Source organism: Lepeophtheirus salmonis, chromosome 9, assembly GCF_016086655.4.
Source record: "Lepeophtheirus salmonis chromosome 9, UVic_Lsal_1.4, whole genome shotgun sequence".
Taxonomy (NCBI): Eukaryota; Metazoa; Arthropoda; class Copepoda; order Siphonostomatoida; family Caligidae; genus Lepeophtheirus; species Lepeophtheirus salmonis.
Genome location: NC_052139.2, coordinates 22935830 through 22954542, shown reverse-complemented (window position 1 = coordinate 22954542; position 18713 = coordinate 22935830).

Sequence of the window (18713 nt, the reverse complement as noted above, 5' to 3'; positions counted from 1 at the left end):
ACTGGCCTGGATGAATAACTCCTTCACATGTTGGGCACTACCTAGAGGATGGCAGACTACAAGGAGTCAGCAGTTTACTCTTTTATTGGACTCCAATGTTGTGGAATCTGAATCCAATCGATTTTTTGTGTGGGGCGTGATCAAACGACAAACAACCCGAACCTCCTGCAACAAAAACGACAAATTTATCATGTGGATCAAGAAGGAATTCTCATGAGGAATATTATTATTATTTTTATCTTGCTGTAATGGACTGGGATTGTCTCCACCTCAAAATTGATCAAATTCCTTTAAATCGGTTTAGAATAATATATTTTAGGACAGGAAAATTTTAATATGCTCTGTAAATATCCTTCAGAATAAATGCAATTTTGTTCTTCCAAAAATATATTTTCTTGGAATAATTCACAAATTTTGCTATTCTTAATAAATGTCTAGTTAATTTAATTAATTTAGTCACTTTAGTTGTTCTTGATATTCTATATATCACATTCAATCGCATTAAATTTCATAGAAGTTTTTATTCGAAATGCAATTATAATATTTCAACTATAATAAATACAAATTATTATTTTTTTTTTTTAATTATCTCTTTATTAATCATAAAATATAATGCTGTTAAAAAATTCATGTAATTTTGAGTCTATATCAACCATAAATCACGCAATAAAATTTGCATAATATTGTGGTTAACGTTTTATGCAGGATATTCAATATGCAAAACTACTTGTAGCAAAATTACTCATTATTGGCTCAGACAAGTTTATGACTATTCCATCAAACAAAATATATTGTATAAGTATTTTGAATGATTCATAAAAAGACGAGTGCTCCTCGCAACTTTCTAAACTTGAGATTCTCTGTTTTTCTTTTTTTATCCTATTATAAAATGTAAATATTCCTAGACTGACTTCATTTTTTTGTTAAATTTCAAATTTAGGTTTCCCCATAGACCTATACAGTTTTCTGGTGTTGACTTTTGTGAAATAATTATTCTTAATCCCAGTCCAAATCAATAGTAATTTTTGTTTGAATTTTTAAAGTCTAGCGAGAGTAGTTGATATTGCTTGGAATTACCCAGTTTAGTATGTACAGACTCAAAGGTCCTTCTCAGACCAATATCGTAGACATACGATCCACATTCCTCTTTAAGCATTGCAGGACTATGGTATTAACTTTGAGAGATTCATTATCTTTTTTTTTAAGATCTAAGAAGGATATAAATATTGGGATTTACAGTCCTTGCAGCAGAAATATTTTAGTTTCTGTTGTAAACAACACCACCTAAATCATTTGTGGAGACCATTCATGAAGTCACTTTTAATTTAAATACTTGATGGGTAGGCAATTATGATTCTGATAAAGGATCTGACAAATGATCCATTGTTCAATAATTATTTTACAAAAAAAGGGTTTTTTTAGGTAACAAGTTTTTTTTAGCAAGCAAAATGTGCTAGAGGGAGTAGCGAATAACAAGTATTCAATGTGGATATGTTTAGTTAGTAGCATCTATTGGAAAAACACACAACAACTTTTAATTAGTCGATTTTTTCTTTTTGGCATTCGTGTGAATCCAGGAATTGGTCGGAAATATTATGGGAAATGTCTTTTGGATTTGCAAGGAATATTCCTCCTCAACTTTCTGGAAATGTGTAAAACTATTACAAGTGTATATTATTTAATTTATATTTGACCGCTTGAAAACCTAGCTGATAGAAAAACACTCACGATTGAGCCAAAAAAAGTACTTTCCCATCACTAATTATCACTATTTATATTGATAAAATGGATTTAAAAAAATCCAAATAGCTTTGGTGGCAAGATGGAAATAATATACTAGTATTTTTGAATATCCGAGTACTTTTCCTTATATAATTCATGGTGCCAATGGATTAATCCATTCTTCTTCATCTCTTTCTCCTCCAATATTCACTCTCTATCCTGTCTTTACTCTTATATTTGAATATTTTTTACCTAAAAATGGCGGGAAAAATGCAGATAATAGTAGAAAATGCAAATAAGAACCCAAAATGCAATTAAATCTGATTTCCATAATTAAGGACTTCAATTTAAAGTACATTATAATTTCTTTATAATATTTAAAAATATATAAATATTTATTTGATAATAATATAATAATATCTAAATAACAAAACCGCCGATAATAATAGATAGTGGCAACAATAAAATAAAAAAGGCTGGCTACCATATGTTTTTTTTTCAAATTTTTCCTTTACATTTGTCATATGAAGTTGTTACTGGATGAATATGTTCGACATGCTGAGTAGTGTTTTTTTTCACACATGATGGCTACTATTTACCTTGTAACTTTGAGAAACTCCGTGTATTAATTAATGTTAATTATTTTTCCATTTTCTTTAAATAGGGATGTACGCCATTGTTTTAATATTAGGTATATTTTTACCATAAAATATCATCAGTATAGCAAAGAAATTACTAATTAATTAAGAATAAGTATATATCATATACTGAACATGAAATGCTCATGTGAAGAAAAAAACAAAAAAAAACTTACAATAAGATCTGAATTTGTCGTTTATGTGGAGAAAAGAAAATAATAATATAATCCTGTGTACTTCTCGGATAGTACACCAGATTTTTAGTTTTTTAAAACAGATCCAAAACAATCCAGCTGATGAGGCTGCATTGTAGATTTGGTACCACTCCTGATATTTATAGAACTAATTGACAACTTAATTGTGGAACTTAAGGTATGAAATAGTACATTTTATATAGGTGTTTTATAGAGCCATTCAGTCATTTGCAATAGGTTTGTTTCAACTGCAAATAACAAGGGCAACCAATGTACTGTACAAAATCATTTAAATGATGCATTTATAAATACAAATTATAACTTATTTATTTCATTTGGTATCCATGACTACATTCAGGACGTCAACAGTTTAATATTATATGTATGTGTTTTTAAGGGGGGGGGGAGATGGTTTTTGGATTTTGTTTTTTTGAAAAAAATTTCAAAATTAAATTTCATATATATTTTAATTTTTGTTGCCCACGAAGACATTCAGTTTTATTCAACAATTTTACTGTACAGATTTCTTCAATATAATGATATAGCCAGTAAAATATACAATAAAAACTAACCAACTCACTCTAATCAACCTTGGTAATAATGTATTACTACGCAATCACCATATTACCATCGATAGCTTCATGACAATAAATCCAAATTGTCGGCAAACAAAGTACTTTTTTCCTTCTCTTTGTGAGAGATGGGAAATATATAAAAAGAGAAGAACATCAAAAAGATAGGTTTGAAGTTTTTTGACTGGTCATATTCCCTTGAAGAAATATCTAAAGAGGAAGAGCTTGGTAGAGGATGACTCATGCATATTGTGTGGAGATGAACCAGAATCTCCTTTACATCTTATAACGATGTGATGCCCAAGAAAGCGCGAGGACAAATATATGGGGTTTAAGTCGAGATCTGCAATGGAACAAGAACTAGATTTTATTTTTATATTGATAGAATTATTGCCACTGGTCGTTTTGGAGATGTTTTTATAGAAGTTTGTGATTTTGACAGTAAACCTGAACTGTCGTGACATGACATCATGTATGTTGATTTTTACTTTAATAGAGGTTCTTATTTTCATTATGGTGTATTTATGTTTAATTTATTTTTATTTTATGTTTTGGTTGGGAAGTGGTGTTTGTTTTAAGTCTTTTATACAAGTTTTACCTTTGGGATTTGATTTGATTTCTAAAAAAGGGATGATTGCATTTTGATATGAAATATACCTCTGGGCAATATGCTATACGTACGATTTGCTTCATTAAAGGGGATTTTCCTTGACCTTGGGGCAGCTTTGTCGTCGCAGCATATGCTCCAAGGGTAATAATAAAAAAAACATAAGCCTTTACATTAATGTAATTTGTTCAAATTGCAACAAAAAGGGGGATATTATGAAAGTGTGTCGTATACTTATAAGGGACAAGAAGATTAGTCAACCTTTTATTCAGAATGTGTTGAATGCATACGACGAAAATACCCCAAAAGCCAATGTAATTGTGAATCTTAGTCACAACAAACAAGTCCACTTCAAAGCTTTCCCTGATACTGGATCATCAATCAACATTATTTCTAAGAATATTGTGGATAAATATAGTATTCCATAGGATGAATCTTATCATCCCAAATTCCGCAATGCAAGTCAAAATTTAATGCAATTTCTCGGATATTGTGAAGTAACTAATAAATTTAAATGCATGATCAGTAAAGTTACAACCTTAATAAGTCCAGTGAGAACAGATGAATTCCTCCTCAGTTGGAAAACTTGTCGCAGACTTGGAATAATTTCGAAAGATTTCCCAATGTTATCTTGTAACTCCATAGAAACTAAATAAAAATCTAAGCTCAACAATTTAGTCATAAAATATTGTTTTTAATTGTGATAAATTTTAGCCTATGACGTGTCCTCCAATGAAAATTGTGCTCAGTTAAAATGCTCAAGATTATACATCGTCGAATATAACAACTGCGAAAGAGTTCCCTCTTCATGAAGAAAATAAATCAGATAAAGTATTAAACAAAATATAAAACTTGGGTATTATTGAGCCAGAACCAGCTGTCACGGAATGGTGTTAATGGCTAAGGAATGAAACTCGTACCTGGTTTTAGACGTTATATACTATGCGTGGTTGCGCGTTTTGTCGAAATCAGTTTGTCTTGCCCAGCAGTAAGTACAATACATCATTGAAAATTCTATCATGCCCAATTACATTATGGTATTTCAATCAACCTTAGTTTATGTGAAAATTTGAATAAAATATAAACGCTGGAATGAAAAAATGCCTTATACATTAGACAAGTGTTTTGAATAAACTAAACTTGTTTTTGTTTGTTATGGGGCAATCTATGTACTAAAGTATCGTATTAAATCACGTCATATGAACTTAAGCTTTTATTAATTATTATTATTTAATATTTAAAGAGAGAGTACATGTAAATTGAGTAGTTAGTGTGGAATAGATGACGGAGTTACCTCTCTAAAACTTAAATATACACTATTGATGTTGTCACCTGTTGATGTTTCTACTTCTTTCCTTCTAATCAGTGTTCTGAATGGTGATTGATTGAATTATAATTAACTCTTGTTAATAGTAATAAAGCAAAGTCGTGTCCACTCAATTCGGTGCATTTTTCTTTTTTTTTGGCGTACATATTTTGAGCAAACCACTTTTAAGCGCTGATCATTTCAGCTTGCTCTATTTTGGTAAGGTATCATTTTGGTGTATCATACATATTATAATAGTCTTACCTTTAATCAAAAGGAAAGGATCGTATCATCACTAAATAGTCGAACTACAGCAATACATATCAACATGCATTGTCAATATCAAAACACAATACAGTAAAAATTCCTTCCCCCGGAACAATTCTATAAATGTAGCTCACGCAACATTGTATGACTATATAAACATATAAAATTAATCTTCTACATCCCTTGAAGAAGTTGATGATCTGGTCAGAGTCGCTGAAGTAGTTTTTCAAAAACTTAAACTATACATAATGCTTGCTCAAAAATAAATAAATAAATCATGAGAAATTAGAAGGTAGTTTCAGTCCATGACAGTGGAGTTGATGTAGCTGAGGAAAAATGATTTAAGAGGATCTCTTGGAGTTTGTTAGGGTACTGTTATATGTAATATGAAGTGATTGGACAAGTAAAAACAATCCAAAAAAAAACCATATATACATAAAAATGAGCCTCATGGACTAGCTTATTAAAAGCAAAACAGGCAATCCCAGGGATCCTAAAATGATACCCTCCATTTTTATAAAATAGTATCCAATTTCTTCAAAATAAAAAAAAATAAAAATGAATAGCCTCAAAATAGAGGCAGTACTTTTATTTAAGGCAGCCTCCAATTTATTTTCAACAGCGTTATTCCTTTAAAGAATATCTGACTCGATAGCTGTCTTATGTTATTTACTGGAAAGGTTGACCCGTTGCATAGACAATATAGGTAATGTGCCGTTCATTCAGAGGTTCTATAATGGGTGCAAAGTAAAAAAAAAGGTGAACCCGAACCTAACACTACTTTCAGGGCGGGCTCAATTTTTACAGCATTATTATAAGGTTGCTCCCATACAACTAAAATCCGGTCGGTCTTTAATTGTCGGGCCAAGTCGGGTTTCATTTTTTTTATTTTCGGGCTGAATTTTTTGGAGAGGCCTCTGATTAGTATTAAATTACTTTGCTTTGTCTTAGTTTGTCTATAATGTTAACCTCTCCAGACATGTGGGTTCTGTATTTATTGTTAGAGACATTAATGGAAGACTTTGGGGCGGAGGGGGGTTGCGTACCGTGTGAGAGGATAAAATTAGTCCCAAATCACTTGTCTATATTTTCGAATACAACCCGACCTGAATGTACTGCTCCGATCAATTACAACCAGTTAATAACAGCACTTCTTTCTATAAAAATAATAAGTGCATATCAACGGTATAAACTATCCATATATATTCGTGCAGTTGTAATATTTTATTTTGTAACATTTGTCTAGAGTTTTCTTTTAGTACATATTTCAATTTTATATTCTCCATTGGCTATGGATGGGAAGTTATTCACATAATCATATTTCCTACTCCAAAATCTGTGACCTAATTACATATGATATTAAAATAAAACAACACAACTTTCTTAAACGTCCAGAATTTGTGCATAAATTTGATAAATTATAAATAACGTTGATCAGTTTCACCTTCCAATATAATTTATTTACATTGTGTTTTCTCTGTAAAACTTTGTATGGAAATTATGAACTATGATGAAACAAGAGTCTTTTTTTTTTCAGTCAGTCAAATGACTTATCTTCAAACATATATAAGTCGAATTCGAGAGCAAACAGAGTTCACTTCCATATTAACAATTGTATGTAATGATGAGCATTCTTTTGTAGAATTCTTTCGGCATAATATATCAAATATAAATTCAATGTTACAAGTAAATCGTAAATGGAGCTGTTCACAAGTAATTTTTACGACCACTAGTAGAAACTCAATTATTGAGAGATAAGCTCAAGTGAATATTCAAAAGTAAAGCCTAATTTAATACGACTCCAAGTCATGTGGGAAGTTTTTGGGTACGTGAGTTTCAAGCCTGGAGTCTTTTGAAAATCTAAATTTTATCAATTTGACGACGAATTCTAGGCGAGTTATGAGTCTTTCATATTAAGTCCTAGTCAAAACTAAAATTTCTATTTTCTAGTCCAAATTGAGTCATCCTGGAGTTTGAAGTTTTCAATTTAATAAGAGTTAACTACAACTTATGTTCGAGTCTCCAATTCTGATAAGTGAGTTATAAATATTATTAATTGATGACTAAATAAACTGATTAATATTTTCTTCACTTCAATGTATTGAATGTAACTAAAGAAAACAGCACGACCATTCAATAGGTTACGTGAGCCATTCAAGTCCTGAAGAAAAAGAAGTCTTTGGATCTAAAGAACTGATAAAGACAAGTCCAAATACTTTCAAATTTTATGAGGACCTTCCTGATTCCTTGGACTGCAGTCTCTTTTTAATTTTTTTTAAGACCAATCCAACACGACTTATAATATATGAGATACGAGGGTCGTTTGAAAAGTCCGTACAAAGTCTGAGACTTGGCACCACTACTGCCATGGTTATTTTTAGTTAGTTAGCATCTGTCGTAAGAATACACACCAACTTTCAGCAAGATCCGTCTTTGAATTTCTGTTTGGCATTCGTTTGCATCAAGAAATTGGGTGTAAAGATTATAGGGACTGCCTTTTGGATTGCAAAGAATAATCCTCATCCACTATCTGGAAAAGGGTAAAACTATTATAACTGGATATTATTTATCGTTATTGGATAGTTTGAAAACTTAGCTGCAACAAAAACGCCCACTATTGGCCAACAAAAAGTCCTTTCCCATCACGACAATGTTCCGGATCAACCCTCAGCTGTTTTTGTTACAAAATTAATAGAAATGTGGTTACAACTCGAGATGCCCATAGTATTAGAAATCCCCGCACCTTCAACCTTCTGTTATTTATCACTACATATATCATGAATTTTATCAATTATTTCGTGAATAATAAACTCAACAGGTCGTCCAGAAGGTTCAGCGTCACTTGTGCCCATATGGCCACTCCAAATTTTTTGAAACCTCTGATAAACTTTTCTAATCGAAGGTGCAGTGTCCCCATAATGTTTATCAAACTTTTTTTAGTCTCTTGAGGGGGTTTGACATTAATAAAGTAATGTTTATTTAACACACAAAAAAATTATTTTTCGTCAATTTTTTGAAAATCACTCCACTTCCTGGATTCAAACGAATCCCAAAACAGAAAGACATAGACTGATTAGGGTGAAAGTTGATGTTTGTTTATCCAAGAGATACTACTAACGAAACAGAATCTCGATACCCACTAGTAGTCCTATTTCTCGGACAAACGACCCTCGTAAATATGTTGTAATAATATCATTTGGTAAATATTAAAATAGGAAAATAGTTATGATATAAGCACACTTCAAAAAAGCATGACCTCAGAGGAGCTCAACCCACTCAACCTTTTGAAAAGCATACCTACATAACAATATGTTAATTTGTCAAAAGGTATGAGTAATAATATAAAAACATATATGTTGTGTAAATGTTGTAGTCTTAAAATAGGATGAATAATTATTTCAAAGGAGGAATATACTGTACTGGGACATTCACTCTAACAGAGAAAACAAAGTATCGTATCATAAAGGTTGTAAGTACTAAGTATTTAATAGGGCCGTTCCCAAGGGTGAGCTGGAGAGGCTATTTTTTTTTTGTTTTATATAAATTTTTTCCCTTCAAAAGTTTTATATTTGGAATTTTTTTCCAAAAATTTAATTTTGTGTAAATAGCTGCGATTATTTGTTGTTGTTTTTTTTGCAGAAATTTAATATTTGACGTTATATTTATCAAATTATTTTCTTAAAATTTAACTTTTGATAATGTTTTTCTTAAAACTTAACTCTTGAAAATGTTTTTCCAAAAAATTTAATTTTCTCTGAATATGTATGAGTTAATAAAAACAGTTTCCAAATAATTTAATATTTGAAATTATTTTCCCAAATAAAATAATTTTTCAAATTGTTTTCAAAAAAATTAAAAACACATGAATAGTTATGAGTTGTTGGATTTTTTTCCAAAAAAATTAAAATTTTGTGAATAGCTATGGATATTTGAACTTTTTTCAAAAAATTTAATTTCTCGATTTTTTTTTAAAGATTACAAAAACCAAGCCTGCCACAAAATATAATCCTGCCAACGACTGTGTTTCAGTATATATAAGAAAAAAAAACCAAAAATGAACATGTCAGCCCTGAAATTTAGAAGAATATTTGAAGGAAAGTAGCTTAGCTGTCATGATTTTTAATTAAATAAGCTTTGTGTAGCTATATAAACAAGAAATAAACACCAACCTCACTCCATAATTAGGACGATATAGGTAGTAATTACTATTATATCAGCCCTCAATTCTACTCCAAGTCTATCAAGGACTTGCACTTTTAACCCTTCAACAAATCCACAATATTACTCTCTGTCCTTCATGGACACACACACTCGTATTTACACTTTAATGTTCGACGTCCTTACCTTTATTGTATCTCGCAACCTGTCATCCCACCCAGTAAAAAAGGCTCAAAATCAAAGTTGAAAATCCGGTGTGGAATGTGGATATTAAAAAAATGAAAATCAAAAATCAGCATCGTCAATCTAACATTTGGAAGAATATTTTGGAGGAGAGAAAGAATAATTCTTATGACATTTTATTCGATCCGTTATAATCTGCTGTGACAAGAGATGAAGGAAAAAAGGATATAAACAAGGATATTTGCTAGTATTACTCTGATGTCGATCCCCAACAAATCCTCGAGGTTACTCTTTGTCTTTAATGAGCAAACACGAACGTTCAAACAGGTTTTGAATATAATTGAATCTATGGAAGAAAGAAAGTTCACTACTCCGGAATTAAATAATAATGACAGGCCTGCGAAGGAAAAGAAAATTCCTTCTTTATACTACCAATTACAAATAATGGGTCAACTAAAAAACACACCGAATTTACATGCATGCTACAAATCATCTGGTATTTGCAACAATTCTTATTTATTTCCTGAGTACTCCAAGACTATAATTGTCTTATTATTTCTCTACAACTTTTAAATTGAATTACATATTTATATATATGTTCATAATATCAAAATCCTACATATATTCGATACTGTATTATCATTTTGTGATTTAATAATTAATTAAAAGCAGAGGCATTAATTTGTATCTCTATATGTTAGCCAAATTTATTCATAGAAATAATAAAATGGCTATAATATATATACTTAAATACGACGAGGGATCAACAGTAAATTGTATTCCTGAACTTTTGAAAACGTAGCATAGGTATAAAAGCACTGATTACTTTGCTTAATTACCAAAAATAATATATCATGTAACTCCATGACGTCACAAGTTAGGAGAGGGAATCGATAACTCACAACATAATATATTGGGTTCACCCACAACAAAGAAAGAATAGACTATTGACCACATGGTCTTATAGCCTTGGTACGTCATTTTTTCTAATTCAAGTGCATTTTGCGACGAGTCCAAAGAGTTATTAAGACTAATTTGTGGATAAAAATGACAATAATTTGTTATCACATTAGTTCACCATCAATTTTTTGTGTTTAATGTCCACATATGAAACAATTTTATACCTGACTTATTTCGACTATTTTAGGATTGAATGACGTTAAACAATTTTTTTTGATGTTCTACCATTTTACATTATTTGATGTCATTTATTAATTAATAAACACTTTCTCCTCTAGACATCTTTCCATTACTGTACTACAAAATCCAATTATCCTTTTTGTTGAGAAAGGCTTCATTCACTAACTAGGAAGATTCATGTTCGATTTGGTTCCATTTATTAATAAGCAAGTATGTATATAGCTTAGATTTCTTTGGAATAAGTAACTCACGCCTCGATAACTCATTATTTTGTATGAATTTTACTCCGTTATTCCTAAATCCAATTTCTCGCTGACTAAAGATTTCATTTATATTGTCAAATTTATGGTTTTATTAATTTAATATTAGAATATACAATTGTTATTTTTGAAACAATTTGAGTTCTTAATTCATTAATTATCCCTGATATATCTCCTTGATTGTGTAATACACCATTGGGTGAGGTGGAACATAATATTGGATAAAGAATCTTCTGCTGTTTTCTCATATTTTTCCGTAAATAAAAGGTGTTCATCCAAATGGTTACTGAGAGTTCAAGATTAAACTCCACACATTGATAATCAACATTGCTTCAAGTGGAATTGTTGCGGTCATCCAGTAAGACTGTATATATTTGTATGAGCACCTGCTAAGAGTTCCAAAAACAGAGCTGAAGCTTAATCTTGCCTCGAATACTCACATAATTTTATATTAAAATATAACTCAATAGATGAATAAATTTGAGTTCTTAATTTATTAATTATTAATATTTTGAAAATATCACCTTGATTGGGTAATAACTCATTGGGAGAGGTGGAGTATAGTATTGGCTAAAGATCCTTTTGATATCTTCTCATATTTTTCCCTGAATGGAAATGACTTCAAGGTTTAACTCTCCACATAATTGGAATCGAAGCGTTAATCCAGTTAGACTTAATGTTATTGGTATAAGCACCTGTTAGGGGTTCCAAAAATTCTGATCATTTCCCAAGATGATGAGTTACAAATATTATCTTATTAATAATACATTTTATTAATTAACAAAGGTGAGCCGTTACTTAATAAATCAATTTTCTGAGGGTGTTTTTTTCTTTTGTGTGTGTGTGCAATTGCAGCGTTTTCCAATGATTTTTTACGCCGCCAGGGGGATATAGTTGTATCTGAGTTCCAAATAGCTTAGGGCTTCTTATGGATCTTGAAAAGTGATTTTAGGCACCAGACCGTGTAAATAAAAGAGGAAAGGGCTTGGGTATGCTATGTATCCAGTTCCACTACTGAGCTTGTCGGGCCCTATACTATTTATTAGGCCAAGTTTTCCCAAAATTTAGTATACCAAGACCCCCTACACTAATACATTTTTAGCTGAGGCCCCCTTCATACGAAACATGTGTACTATGTATGTATAGACTGTTTTCCTGCCCCCCCCCTAGCCTCTCCTAACGGCCACACTTTGAAAACCAATGTCTTATGAAACCCTAGTTTTCTCTGCGTGTAAGGTATCTGCGGCCCGTTCCGTATCGAATATCATTTCCTGGGTCCAAATTTTTTATGACATTCCTAGTTTTAAGTGCCTCTTGCCGAATTGGGCCTGTTTAAAAGACCTGAGGCCGAAGACCAGAACCGGAACCGATAAAGGTGAGCCAAGGCCCAAAACAAAACTGTTTAAATGAAAGAATCGAGACCGATAGAACCGCTTTACCTGATAGGGACAGAACCTTTGTTTTGTACTCATTAACGAATATTCGTCAATGAGTACAAAAGTAATCCACACTCCTTTTTTTTTTTTTAAATCATTACAGTTTCCTTTAGTGGCGACAGTCTACATTGGTTTTAAAACAATTATGTACATAAATACATACAACCAAATAATTCATGGGCACATTTTACTCAATTATAGGCTTATTATTCAAACTTCTGGGCTATGTTATGATACCCAAACATAAACTACCTATATTTTAGAATATTTTTTTGATGGAAAAGACATATATTAACCCCAATATGGAAACTATTAATCATAAAATCTATCAAAATATCATACCTTTAATTGTGAGGATCAATTTTAGCTAGTTTAAGAGTGCAATTTGCAATGCACCCAAAGGGTTAATAGGAATAGTTTGTTATTAGACATACACAATAATTATTCGCAGCAGAATATAAATGTAATCCACATTCAAGTTTGATAAAAATCATCCAATCCAGCCACAATTCTGGAAATAAATGGGACATGAGATGGTTGAATGTTATTCAACTTTATCTTTTATATCCAAAATGCTTTAAAAACCTCGGTTCATGGGTGTGTGCTGAGTCACGGATCAAAGAAACAAAGTCAGTGTTTATTTTTATGCTCATGATGTAATAGAATCGTTTTCTTCTCATCTATATACATAGTAGGCTGGGGAAGAAGTAATTTCGTATTTCTCCACTTTTTTTAACTAAGTATACATTGTTCATTATTGGTCACATCGGATCATACGATAAAGTCTGGTAAAGGTGTGACGGTATACTACAAGCGTTTTTGGACGTTTTTTGGCCTGTTCAGTCGTGAATTATCTTACTTCGAAGTCTCATAAGAAGAAATTCGCCATATTTAACATTTTTACTACCTGAAAGGTAACAAAGCGTCGAACGCAAATAAGAAAATTTGTGATGTATACGGAGCAAATACTCGTTTGGTTCGTGTTCCACAGAAGTCGTTCGAGCGATTTCTCTCTTGAATGAGTTGAATGATCCGCCACGCACTGGCAGGCCTGTCGTCGACAATTTCCAATACAATTATGGAAAATATCGATACAAGCCGTCATATTAGCTATCGTAGCATCCCCCCACGAGCTAATCATCGACAGTAAAACTGTTATGACCCATTTGCAGAGGATGTGATAAAAAACATGAATAGGAGATAAATTGCGTTCAATCAAGACAATACCAGCCCGCACACATATTTGATTACGCCCCAGAAGCTCTGGGAGCTGGAATGGGAAGTTCTTATGCATCCAACCTATAGTCCGGACTTGGCACCAACTGACTACCACCTATTCCTGTTTATGACCAACGCACTTGGGGATACAAATTGGACCATAAAGGAGGCTTGCTAAATTTTTTTGTCCGAGTTTTTACCAATAAGGAGAAAGACAAAAACGGAAAGGATATTATGAAGTTGTTTTCTCATTGGGAACACGTTATCAGAACAGAACGAGGCAAAATTGGCTTAAAACGGATTATTGTAACACTTTTGATATAGCATTGGAATAAAGGGAAAAATACGAAATTACTTTTTCCCCAACCGAATATAATAAAATGTACTCGTGTGTTGACAATGAACTACGTTCCTGGAGCCTGCATAGGTACTTTGACCTTACATTTGTAGATACGTTAAGTAAATGAGGGAACCAGTTACTACTACTACTAATAATAATAGTATAAGAATTGAACAATGAATGTGACAAATGTTGTAATTCCTTGAAAAACCAAAAGTAATAATAATCTCTTTTTCCTATTAAATTCATGAATTTTTTTTAAAGTTATGTTATGGATTATGTCTTAACTGGCGCCATTTTCTTTGTTACTATATATATGTTATACAAGTAAAGGATTTTTAGATGAAATAATTTTGATCAAAATATGTTAAAGGGCATGAAGATTCACGGCGCCTTATGGGTTTTTTTTTTGCCTATTTTTCTGTGGAATGAACTCCACACTCCCATATCTATATATAATATATTTTTAAAAAATTACGCGTCGGTTGCAAAAACAATAAAATATCAATAAAGCTAAGTAGGTCATGTGATAAGAAGAGAAGGGAAATATATGTACAAAAAAACATAAGAAACGAAATGAAATCATGTTCTTTTGTCTTTCAACAAAGTCCATTAAATATAGTGATGAGAATATAAATGGTAAATCTGTCAATCGATATAACCAGTAGGAACAATGAAAAAATTACATCCTAGGATCAAGGCAAAGTCGTTTTGGATTTTTAATCTTTGTTTTTCGTTTAATAAATCTAGATTTGAAATTATTTTTTAATTAAATATTTTACAATTATAAATATAGTTTGTGTGCGTTTGGTGTCTTTTATGTGCCCCTTACACCGTTGAACATGGAAACCTGAAATTTTGTCTGGGTGCCTCTTAAGAACCTGGTCAGGCTAAAAAGGCGGTGCTAAATTTTGAAGAGGTCATATACACTACCCAAACACAAAAACCTTTTTTTAGTTCAAGAAGACTTGATAAAGGAATGAGCTATAAGTTATGGCCTCTCAAAAAAGAACCATACAAATAACTATTTGTTCTAAATTTATTTAAACTGAAAAAAGTTATGGGCAAAAAAAGAAATTGGAAATTTTTTTTTTTTTTTTTTTTTTTTTCAGGTGCAAAAAAATGAATTTCCAATTAAATATTGGCTTCGTAAATAAAATAAAGTATGCAGAAATTTGTCTGGATAATCGTTTTCATAAAAACATAAAAAATTTAATTTTGAACAATTCTATAAAGTATTTGCAATTTCTGAAACATTTCCTTGCATAATTTTTGGAATATTTGCGAAAATAAACCAATTATTGAGAGTTATTTTTTCCATTACATAATTCTCCAAAAAAAAAAAAAAATCCAAGGTCGATTTAAAAAAAAAAAAAATAGGTATTGCACAAAAATTGCTTTGGAATCTGTTTCTTTAACTTTACTTTTATACGGTAGTCCATTTTTGTTTACTTTGACCATGTCAATATTTATTTCCTCTTGATTTTCTCGATGTTCCCAAAATATTTTTTCTTTTTTCTAAATGCTTCAGTGCTAAAGTTAGGCTTTTAAAGAAATTTTCCAAACTAATGTAACCCCTGGAAAGTGCTCAGGCACCATAACTTTAATTTCAGAATTCGAACTTACATAAACTATTCAGTATCCATGAATAGCAGCAAACGTCTTTATTTCACAGTAAATAAATATGAATTCTTCAAAACGTCAGTATATATTTTACTATTTTACAAAATGAACCATGCAGCAGTTACAAACAAAAACTACCGTGTTCAAAGAATAAAACCAATGAAACTTGAATCTTACACAAAAACATAGTTCAAATATTGCTGAAATCAATGTGTCTTTTACTGTTGCCTTTCAGATACAAGTTCAAAAAGGTATGTCTTCTCATTGTCAAGTACCACTCTCATATCTTTTTCGTAACAGAAGCCAGATTCCATTAAAGATGATTGTCTCTGAAGAAGTCTTTCTTCAAATTGACTGCCTTGGTTGTTGTTGTGAGAGGCTTACAAAATAAAAATCTTTATTTATCACGTCTTCTTTCAGAAATGATCCTTCAGTTTTTCCGGTACTAGACTAGAATTGCTCAACTTGACAGTGTAGTTCTTGCATAGAGGATCATGATTCCCATCACGTTCCTTTATGCATTGAAAGCAGGTCGCCCTAATGAATGCATGGGTTTGCCGAACCCCTGAAAATATCTGCAGCAAGATCAATGTTAAAGTCGATAGAGGCTACTTTGAAAATTAAAAATAGCAACACACAAACAACGTGTTTAACGAAATTCCCCTACTTTCAAAAAAATTAAACTTGTTAAATTCCAGATTCTAAATGTTTAGTTTCTATTGACCTACCCGGTAGGTAAGAATTACTCCGATGGAGATCATGAATTCCATTCTAAGTCCACCAAGGACTTAGAATGGGGACTCAGATTGATATATTTATATTAGTTTTTAAACAAACCGACAGAGAGATTTTCTTACGGTAGAATAAAACAACTGTCTGAATTATAATGTTAATTAATATAAATTAGAGGTTTACTCAAGGTGACTAGTTACAAAGGTGAGGCAGCAAGGAAATTATACGCTTCTGTTTTTTTTCATTATCAAGAGAAGAAGGAAAAATTAATGACGTCACTGTTGAGGCACATATCCCTCTGTCCTATATAATTGTAAAGTTATAGTTTTAAAATCCATACTTAATTCATGGTAAGGCCACAAATTAAGTAAATGAATATCATTAAAATTTATTTTTTGTACAAAATGGTAAACTTAGAACCATTCCAAAATGTTTAAAAAATAAAAATATTTAACTTATATTGATATTAACATCTATCAAAGTATCTATAAAATTTCAGAACTTATTATTTAAAAAGACTAATTTGCATATTAATAATAATGATATATCTGCATGTACGCTTATATTAATATGCTTTCTGTATATGAACTAATTTGCCATTTTATTACATAGTATAAGTTAGGTGAATCAAAGAATATCAATACGTAGAAATTATAGCATACATAAATGAATAATAAATATTAATTTGTAAATTGATCAATCCGTCTAAGTTTTCTCAGATTAGCACTTGCACTCTTCAATTTAAGCTTTTTGTTAAGGTTATTTAATTTAATTCTTGTTCTTGTTTTCACAAAGGGTATGATGACTTCTGTAGGCCAGTTAGGATATAATTCAATTAGATGATTATGCAGCCATTCAAGTACGTTTGGGATTTTGCCAATTTCAATGAAAAACATTGAAATGTTTTTCCAAACAATGACAAAATTTTAAAAACTCACACGAGGAAATCGTTTAGGCGCTCCTTAGAGACCCATTCAATCCAAGGGTTGGACGTTTCTTCATAAAATACGAAGTCTTTTTCCCTAGACTTAGATAACAGTCTTTAAATTTTTTTAATAAAATAATATTTCTTCAACAAAAAGGAAAAACATGAAATATTTATCACAATAGATACTTGACCCCTTAATTTTAAACGGTAAATCAATTTTATTGACCCTTTTAGGTATATTGCATATTCATTGTGCATTAATTCAAATTTTAATATGGTCCAAATATGTATTTTTAGTATATTAAACTGAATTTGACTATATTTCATATGATATATGAATAAAGTATCTATTTTGAGGAATATTTCATATTTTTGCATTAAAATATAATTGAATACAAACTGAGTCAATTAAAGGAGAAATACTTTCATATTAATTGTATTTCTTATGCCGAGTATTCCAATGAAATCTGAATACTTATTAATTCAATAATTAATTTAGGTTGAGGAATTGAAATTAATCCATGTTTCGATAAATTAAAGAATGAAGAATTAATTACGATTTAAAACAAATACGACCTCTCTAGTTTACGTACAAGGGAAGAACGGGATCAACGAATTCCCATATGCATACCCATAGCAGTTGGCCGTCTCCAGGACAAAACGTCTACGCTCTCAGTAAATACAAAACGTTGGAAAGGACGAAATACACTGCCAATAAGGGGCTAAACTGGACACAAATGTGTTAAAGAAAACAGCCCATTTGGGGTCATGTAACAGATCTTGGAGTTTCATACCAGTCTGTTCAGAAAGCTATTAAAAAATTAGATGTAAAGAGCCTTGGACACTATTAATGAAAGAAACACATATTTCCGTTGCAAGACTAATTTAAATGAGTTTGTTGAGTTTTTTTGAACTCTTTTTTGACAATTTTGGTCTCCCTAGATCTCTTATGCCAATCCCCTTGACATGTACCTTTTACGTGCATGTTGAAGGGAAGGCCTGTAGTGATATAAATATCGAGGTCTTTAAAGCCATTGTTAGCCAGCACTGCGATATTATGAGTAAGGACTACATCTGTAGAAGATGCCAGGCCTTCCATCAACACTTGGTAGGCATTATTGCCGCTAAGGACGGTTACAATAATGATTAAGAGAGTGGAGACAAAAATTTCTTATAGTTTTAATTTTGTTGAAATTCTATTATTAAGTAATAAATTATATCTTGTGGAAGTTTAAAATTTTAAGTGATCAGATATTAATGAACCTCTCGGTTCACACAAAGTGGTTCTCAAACTTTAAATGGAGAAAATATCCCAATCTCCAAATATCTACTACAAAAAATACTCTAAGGCAGTGGTTACGAACCTGACAATTTGTATAGGGTTGCCTA